Below are 8,735 nucleotides of genomic sequence, written 5' to 3'. Positions count from 1 at the left end.
GAGTAAACGGGGAATCTTGGCCCATGAAAGCTGCCCTTTCTGCACCAGGAGGGCTGGGTGCCAGTTCAGGCTGATGAACTGCCTTCCTTCTTCTTGGGCTCTACCCACTAATGGGGCCCGGGAGCAGAAGTGCTGCGTGACAACTGTCACACATCGTTGAGCAGTGCCCGTAAGGAGTGAGGCTTGGAGAGGAAGGGGTCCCCCTCAGTGCCCCTGGCCAGGGAGGGCTGCCTGGCTGTGCAGTCAGCTCTCCAATGTTGCTGGGTCGGATGTGCAAGGTAAACACTAGAAAGTTCATTGAAGAACAGGAAGGAAAGTTCCTTTGTGACCTAGGATAGAAAAGTGCTCCTAAAGTAAAAAGTTACAGGTACAACCTTTGAGGTAAAATGCTTGATGAATTTGATTAAATGCAAGTAAGGATGTCACAGGCAGAGTGAAACGAATGCGAGATCTTTACAATGTCTGAAACCGATAGGGATCACTACATAAGCAATTCCTATAGGTCAGCAAGAAAGACAGCAACCTCGTAGAAAAACAAGTTGCAGAAGAGAAAACCCAAAAGGCTAAGAAACATAGGAAGATGTTTAAAATCATCAGGAATACAGAGAAATGGATATTAAAACAACAGTAAAATATCACCTTATGCTACTAGTTGGGTGAGACTTAGAAAGCTGGATGGCAGCAAGTGTTGGAGGCTGTGGGGGGATATAGGACTCCACGCACAGGCCACCGGAAGGGCAAGGCCACTGCCATGGGCTGAACTGTGCCCTCCCCAAATGCATATGTTGAAGTCCTGACCCCCCACCCCAGTAACAGAACGTCTGTGTTTGGAGGAAGGGAGAAGGCAGCCATCTGCAAACCATGCAAACCAAAGAAAGAAGCCTCAGAAGAAACCAACCCTGCCGACACCTCGACCTCAAACTTCCAACCTCCCAACCATGAGAAAATAAATTTCCGTCATTTGGTGGCGCCTGGGCGGCGCAGTCGGTTAAACACCAGACTCTTGGTGTCAGCTCTGGTCATGATCTCAGGGTCGTGAGATCGAAACCCACATGGACCTCCACACTCAGCATGGAGTCTGCTTGAGATTTTTCTTTCTCTCTCTGCTCCTCCTGCTTGTGCTCTAAATAAATAAATAAATAAATATTTAAAAAATTTTTCTGTTGTTTAACCACCCGGTTTGTGGTACTTGGTCATAGCGGCCCTCGCAAAGGAAGATGGCTACCTACCCAAATTTCATGTGCCCACACCTCACGTTGTGGATCCTGCACTCACCACACAGCGGACAGAAGTACCCAAAATGCAGCAGCATGGATGGATCTCTAAAATGTGGAAACAAGTAGAAAAATAACATGCACCTGATTAGAAATACATGCACATGAGATGATAAAATACTTAGTAAGACTATATTTTAACACATGCGTGTTAAATACATTTGAATGGTTGCCTACAAGGGGCCAGGAGCCAGTGAGTTAGGGATAATAGGAATTTGAAGAAAAGAGAGAACGCTTGCTAGAGTCAGCAGTCAAGTCTGAGAGCCCTAGGTGAACCCGGGGGGGCTGCACTGCCACTGGCAATCTCGCCTTGGGGGTGCCCAGCCTTCACCGGACTTGAGGCCCAGAAAACCCGCTTCCGTGGAGGCTCTCCTAGCCCCGAATGCTGCCAGTGTTAGAGCCTCCTGGCTTCTCCCATGGGCGAGTTGGGGGAACCGGAGCCGAGGCCAAGGGCTGTTGTGGTCAGGGAGGGCTTCGGGAACCGTGGGCGAAGGGGAAGGGCAGAAAGCAGAGAGGAGGGGACTCAAGACGGGGGAGTAGATGGGTGAGCCAGCTCTGGCTGCCGGGGACTCCCTCCCTCCCAGATTCTCGCGTCTGACCAGTAGTTTCCTGGTGAAGACTCTTTCCCACATGAGGCACTCAGCTGAGGGACTCTCACAGGGGATTCTCAGGGAAAAAGGAACGCAGCTGCAGGAGGGACGGAGGTGCCCCCAAGGCAAGGTCTCCCTCCCACCCCAGAAACAGTCTGTTCTGGTCACAGAGCCCACGGCCTGAGCCTGGGGAAGGGAAGCCGGAGGGGACTGGGTCTGGGACGGTGAAGCTAACCAGGATCACCATTGCCTTGAGGGGTTACTCTAGGCACATTTTCTGAGGCCCCAGGGGTAAGAGCAGGGGCCAGAAGTAAGGAACACAGGGCTACCAGAAGGATGAACTTTCTCACAGGGCTGGCCAGCAGGGCTCAGGGAGATAGTGAGCGCTCCACTGTGAAGGTGTGCAAACCAAGATCCGATGTGTCCCCTAGGACCTTGGAACATGCTGTCCCCATCTCAGAGACCTTGTGCTAGAGTCCGCAGGGACATCTGCCTATCTCCCATAGTGCCTCCTGTCGCATCCATCCCATGGGGTGAGCCAGACGCCAGTCGTAGGAAACAGCCTGTGCCAGCTCCCGTTTGAAAGAGTAAATATTAGTCTTTTCAAGAGCTGCCTGTTCTCTGTCACTGGTCACCACCGGGGACACTGAACTGGGATTTGCAAGCGTGGGAGGCGGGGACTCTTGGTGCCCAAACCCAGACAGAGTCTGTGGGCCTGACTGGTCACTGTTGTAATGGAGGGCAGCAAGAAACAAGCCTCCCCATCCCCTCCCGGTCACTTGGGAAGCAGTGAGCCCCCGAGCCCCCAGGAGGTGCTCTCCTCCTGTATGGCTTGGGCTGCTGCTACAGAGGTGTGAGGGGGCCTGCCATGTTTTGACCTGGACCTTAAGGTCCTGGACCCTGACTCTGGTGTCCCTGGTTTACAATCCCCTGATCTTGCGGCATTATCGGGAAGGGGGAATGACTTGCTTCTGCTCCACTGTCGTCCCTTGGGGAGACCTCCTCTGACCCCTCCAGCTAACAGAGCACCACCCCCTTACTCTAGCCCCTCATCTTGCCTTCTTCCTTGTGTAATTTTCCTCATTTATTTTTTGTGAGCATTTAGAGTTTTTTAATTTATTTTTTATTACAGGAGTGTCGTTGATGTCCAGGTGTTCAACATAGTGATTCCACAGTTCCGTACATTCCTCGGGACTCATGGCAGTAAGTGTCCCCATCTGTCACCATATGTTATCACGATATTATTGACTACATTATCTGTGCTATACTGTTTATCCTCAAGTGATTTTCCTCACTGATGATCTGACTCCTCTGTTAGGAGGCTCAGCGCCGGGAGGGCAGAGCCTTGATCACCTGGTCTTGCTGCCCTGCGCACGCCATCCGTGCTTGGTAACTATTTGCTGAATGAATGTTATGGCCTCCACACCTTGAAAATAGTAAAACCAATATAATTATCATCTCCTCACCCCTGAAATTGTATTCCTCTGGATCCCCTCCACCATTACGACCTGAGGGTTTGGACAGGGTGGGCAATGAATGCCATCTCAGAGAGCAGGAAGCGAGGGTGGGAGTGGGGAGGAAGGAAAACCCATCTTCAGCTGGCGAGTGGCAGGATGGAGAAGGGGAGGAATCTCTCAGACATGTCCTGTTCTCATCCTCTGGGATGAAATCTTGACGGCACGGGGACAAACCCTAAACTGTGAAAATAGAGGGGGCGTGTGTCCCACTCTGCACTTGGAATCAGCCAGCCACGCCGTCTGTGTCCCTTAGGTGGCCTTACCGGGCAAAAACGGGAGAGCCTTGGATTTGATGGCAAGAAAGTCACAGTGAGTGCCACCCAGCCTCTCTCAGCTCCCAGAGGCCTGGAAGGAATCCAGAAGCTCTTGCCATGGGGCACGAGGAAGATGGCTGACTTAGGGCTGCTGGGCCTGGCATGGTGGTACCGCCATGGCCAGTGGTGAGGTGAGGGGGTCTTGCGCCCTGGGCTAGATAGGGGCTTGGCTGAGGGGCCAGAGTGGGCCAAAGTGGGGCTGGATCTGCTGGGGCAGGCCCTGGGGTCGCAGCCAGGAGAGCAGGCTGAGTGTCCCTCGGCCATGGTGAGCATCCATGAAGAGACCCTAGTACACAGCGTAGCACCAGGACCTTTGGGCTAGGCTCCTTTTCTCTGCCAGGGGAAGCCACCCAAACTGGACTTGTTGCCTCGTATCCTATTGACTTCCTTTTTCCAGCTCCTGCAGGAATAACCCATTTCCCACCTCAGCTATCACTTTCTGTCCGGAGTTCCTCTGAAGCCACATTGAGAACCCACTTGACAACTCACGCATGGAAGACTCGGGGTGCTGCTGTAGGCGGACCTTGAGCCCTAGATGGTGGGAACCAGCAGGTCACGCTCTCCTGACCCTCAGGAGGACACTTCTGAGGGACTCCGCCTGATGGGTGAATAACCCACCTTCCCTTTGTCCCTCCCCATTTCCCTGCTTCCCACTTCCCTGTCCCCCATTCCTTTGTCTTGGTCACAGACTTTTGTCTCAGGCTGTCTTTCTGGAGACTCAGGCTACAAAGACACCTGAACCCCTGTGCTAGAAATCATCCATTGCTAGTCGGCACCCCTCTCTGCCCCTTCCATAGTCCCATGCATTGCAGGGAGGCTGGAAGCTACCTTTTCCAGCCCCACCTTGCTGCTGGGGATCTGGACGCTGCCTAGGCTCTGCCAGAGGGATGCACTGCAGGAGAGAGTTGGGAGGCAGAAAGGAGGTGGCGGCCATTCTCCTTATAGCGCGGCAGCTGCTGGGTGGGAACTGACAGACATGAGTTTCTGCAGCAACTGGACATGGTGTTCCTTCTACTTTCTTGCCCTTAGCTTCATGGATGTGCAACTAGGAGGTCAGCCATAATTTCCTGCAAGGTGGGAGCTGGGGTGGCGTGACCTACCATAGGGCAGAAGTATGCCCCAACTTCTATTCCTCCAAACCTTCCTACATATAGTTCCCTACATTAAATATCTTTCTGCACAAAATACCTAGAGTGTCTTCTGTTCCCCTCCCCAACCTCCTGCGCTTAACCTTGACTGATTGGGCTTCCTCACCCCTACCATATGCTGTACCACCAGGCTCAGGTGGAGGGAAGCCGAAAGGCCACATACTGACCCAAAGAGACATCCAGAAAGAAACTGAGAGTCAGCAGTCACTCCCTCCTTCCTTATTAGATCAACTTTCCTTTTGGAAGTTGTAGCCAGAGCTTGGGTATGTGAGCTGGTCTGGGGCCAGGACCCTGAGGAAAGTGTGCAGAAGTTGGGTTCTGGGATAGCTCATCTTTCTGATAAAAAGAGTCACACAGGAAACAGTCTCTCTGCCACTGCATGGCGTTCTGTGAGAACATGATGCTTGGGGTACTGGCAGCCATCTTGGAAGCATGAGGGGATACGTCTATGGATGAAAGTCAAAATACTGAGGATGGCAGAGGAGACAGACAAACTACTGGGTCGAGCTGCTGCATTAACCCAGGAGCTGCCTACGTTTAGTAGGCATCATCCAGGCAGGACCCTTGCCCTCTGAGCCACGTAGAGGCTGGTTCAGAATGCTTCAGTTTTTTCCACACGGACACGCTCCAACCAAGTGATGCTGGGACCTCTGGGAGCTGGGCTGGGACCAGGCTGAAGCAAGTGAGGCATTTGCCTTAGATGCAAAATTTAAGGAGGTGGCAAAAAGAAAATTCAATAAGCTGGATAAATAACATTCTAATGCAATATTTTAAAAAAAGCTAATGCAAAAGATACACAAGGAACAAGATACCAAGATTTTTATAAAGAGACTAAAGATTGGTGTCCTCTGCTGGGTCCGCTCTGCTTGTGTTTCCACACAGGGCACTCTGTGTGAATCTCATCTGTGGCAATCCATATGACGAAGTAGGGCTCTGGGATTTGGGGACTTGGGTTCAAGTACGGGTGTTGCCAATGACTTGTTGGGGGAGAAGTCCCTTCTCTTCTCTGGACTCTGGTTACCCCAGCCATCCTGTGTGGAGACTAGGGCATTGCCAGGATGGCCTTTGGTCTTCCTCATCCCCATGGCCTGCCGAGGTTACTGTCCCTCTCCCTGGGATGCTGTGTCTCCTGGGCCATTGACTCCTAGCTATTAATATCTCCGCCATCCCTGGCCCGATCAGGGTGTTTAATGACTGCCAGCTGTGGCTCCAGCCCCCCTCCCTCGGGAGAGATAAGAGCAGTTCCTGTTCCCACATGGGGGGAGCAGGGGGGAGGCAGGGTCATTGCTCAGGAAATGGGCCCTGGGCAAGTGGTGGGAATGGAGGGGCTGACACTGACTCCTCACTGCACTGAGCCCAGCACTGCCGGATGGGGATGTCTGCAGATATGGACTCCCAGTGGCCCCTTCCCCACGGGAGCTGTCCTGGTCTCCCCACCTCTGCCTGTGCCTTATTGCTTTAGATCCTGATCTCAGCAGCCTGAGGGCTCTCCCCAGAAATCCCACAGACCTTACAGAAAGCCTCTCCCAAACCAGGTCATCAACTCCCCAAACCCCCTCCTCCTCCTCCCTCACCTGGATGGTGGATAGGAGTCTTTTCCTCAGCTTACCCCTGGGGCCCTTCTCGGCAGCCAGAGCAGCCTGCCCCTTGACTCATCCCCTTGGCCTCATTTAAGGAGCCTTCACTGGGTTCCTGTTGCTCATTTGGATTTGGGTGTCCCTGTGTCTATCATGGCCCCCTTGGGACTTAGAGATGCCTACTTAGTCCTGAGACAACCCGATGTCTCTTCACCTGGGAAGCTGCTCCCTATCCATCCAGCTGGTTCACTGGCCCACCCTCGTTGTTCAGCCTGTGCCCTAGAATGGAAGGTGCTGTGCACATGGTGGCTTCTGCCATTGATTGATGGTGGCCCTCTGCACCGGGATGGTGGGGGGCTCCCCGCGCCTCTTTCCAGGAGGCACCCACCCACCTGAGTTAACTGGACTTTGCCCTCAGGAACTGCCCTCAGGGCTCAGTCAAGGGCCAGGGCCTAATTTGTCCCCAAGGGGCCCAGCTCTGCAGTTGGGACTAGGACAGGGATCACTGTGTGCCACAAAATTCAGGGGCCTGGGTCTGAGGGCCGGGATGTGGGTCTCTCTAATCCCAGACTGTCTGTGGGCTCACCAGGCCTGTGGCCTCGCTCCCACTTCCCTCTTGTATTTCAGTCTGAAATGGAGCTGAGGAGAGAGGCCTGCCCTCTGTGTCACCTGGCCTCCTGGGGAGTGGCCTGAACCCTGGTGTTTGTGGCCCGAAGGCCAACCTTGGTGAAGTCCCTGAGGGACCCACTAGGTGGCGACAGAGATGAGCTGGACTGGCCTGATGAATGCCCTTGGAGGCCTGAGAGAGATGGGGGGGGGGTTGCTGGCTGGAGGGAAGGGGGAGCACAGGAAAAATTCTGTTCCTGGTCACCCCCACTCCACAGACAGCTTGGGATGTCTGCCCATGGTCTCTGCTGGCCTGAGACATTCTTTCAGCTTCTCTCTGTTCCCGAATGCCCAACACTGGGCTTTTCACCTATTGCCACCTCTCAGGGCAGGACCCCACCGAGAGTCCTCCCTTTTGCTGCCCATGTCTTGGGTCTCTCCATGGTTGTTTCACTTGCTGCCTTTCTGACTGAAATATCTGGTCTCCCCTGGGCTCTCTCCTTACCCTAATGCTATGACACTAATGGTTGATTTCAGGCGCTGTGGTGGATAGGCAGGGTCCAGCTTGGTTTGGTGCCTTCCCATAGGCAGGGAGCCTGTAGGGTCCTTAATTTGGAAGCTGGGGTCTGCCCTTTCCTCTGAAAATGCTCTACTTCTAGAATCTGTTAACTCTTTCCATTTGTTTCCCCTCCTCCCCTCCCCCTCTCCCACCAGCCTGAACTCATCCCTCAGTTCCAGATAACTGTTCCTTGTTCTCTCATAGCCTCTGTCCTCTGTGTATACCTTGTTCCTAGTCTGTTTAGGGATCTCCCTCCAGTTGCTGTCGTCCCCGAGTCCAGAGGATGGAGCGGGTGACAGAGGGCTCTGGGCAGCCCCTTCCTCATTAACTGCTCATGCCTTAGCAGGAGCTAAGTCTAGCCATCCACCAGGTGGAAACACTGAGGCCCAGAGAGGGATGGGGAACTGCTCAAGATCTATGAGAATGTCTGGATCAGAACTGGGACTAAAAGATTAGGGCTGGGTCTTCTGAATCTTACTGGTAGACAATGTCTCTGGAACCAGTTCAGAGAGGAACCGAGTTGAAAAGGGGAGGAGGGAAATCAGAGTGAGTGACATGGCCCAGCTGGGTGAGAGGAGCATGGCCATCCTGCCTGTTCCCTCTCTCTTGTCCCCTGTGCCTTGGAGTAGTAGGGATGGGAACTCTCAGGGAAGAATGGAGCAAGTTCAAGGAGACCCAAACGTACCCTTACCTCCACTCTCCACCACCAGCACCCCATCAGTGGTCACCACTGTTTGTCTGGGCAGGGGAAAAGATGGTTAGTGCCAAGAATATTCTCTCCAGCAAGCCAGAGAGTGCCTGAAACCAAAGCTAGGAACATTGCCTCCTCTGTCATACAGCTGACCATGCACAAGGCAGGCATGGCATGTGAATCTAGATGGAGTTTTCTCTTGCCAGACCTCCTGGGCCATTGATCCAAGGGTATGTGCCTGGGGCTGTCCGTGCTCTGGGTTCAGCCACTCTGACCTTGGCCTAACTGCCCCTAAATTGGGCCTCTGCAGGGTGCTGGTATGCGGCTGTTGTTGGTTATGGGTCTGGGGTTGGTTCTGAGTAGGACAAGGCTTTTAGGGACCCTTGCAAGCAGATCTGAGCCTTTGGTAACCTATACTAGCTGCTGCTCCTTCTCCTTCTCCTCCTCCTCCCCCTCCCC

This window comes from Enhydra lutris, unplaced genomic scaffold, assembly GCF_002288905.1.
Source record: "Enhydra lutris kenyoni isolate GAN:26980312 unplaced genomic scaffold, ASM228890v2 scaffoldscaffold66, whole genome shotgun sequence".
In the NCBI taxonomy this organism is placed as follows: domain Eukaryota; kingdom Metazoa; phylum Chordata; class Mammalia; order Carnivora; family Mustelidae; genus Enhydra; species Enhydra lutris.
Note: the sequence above shows the minus strand (reverse complement) of the source record.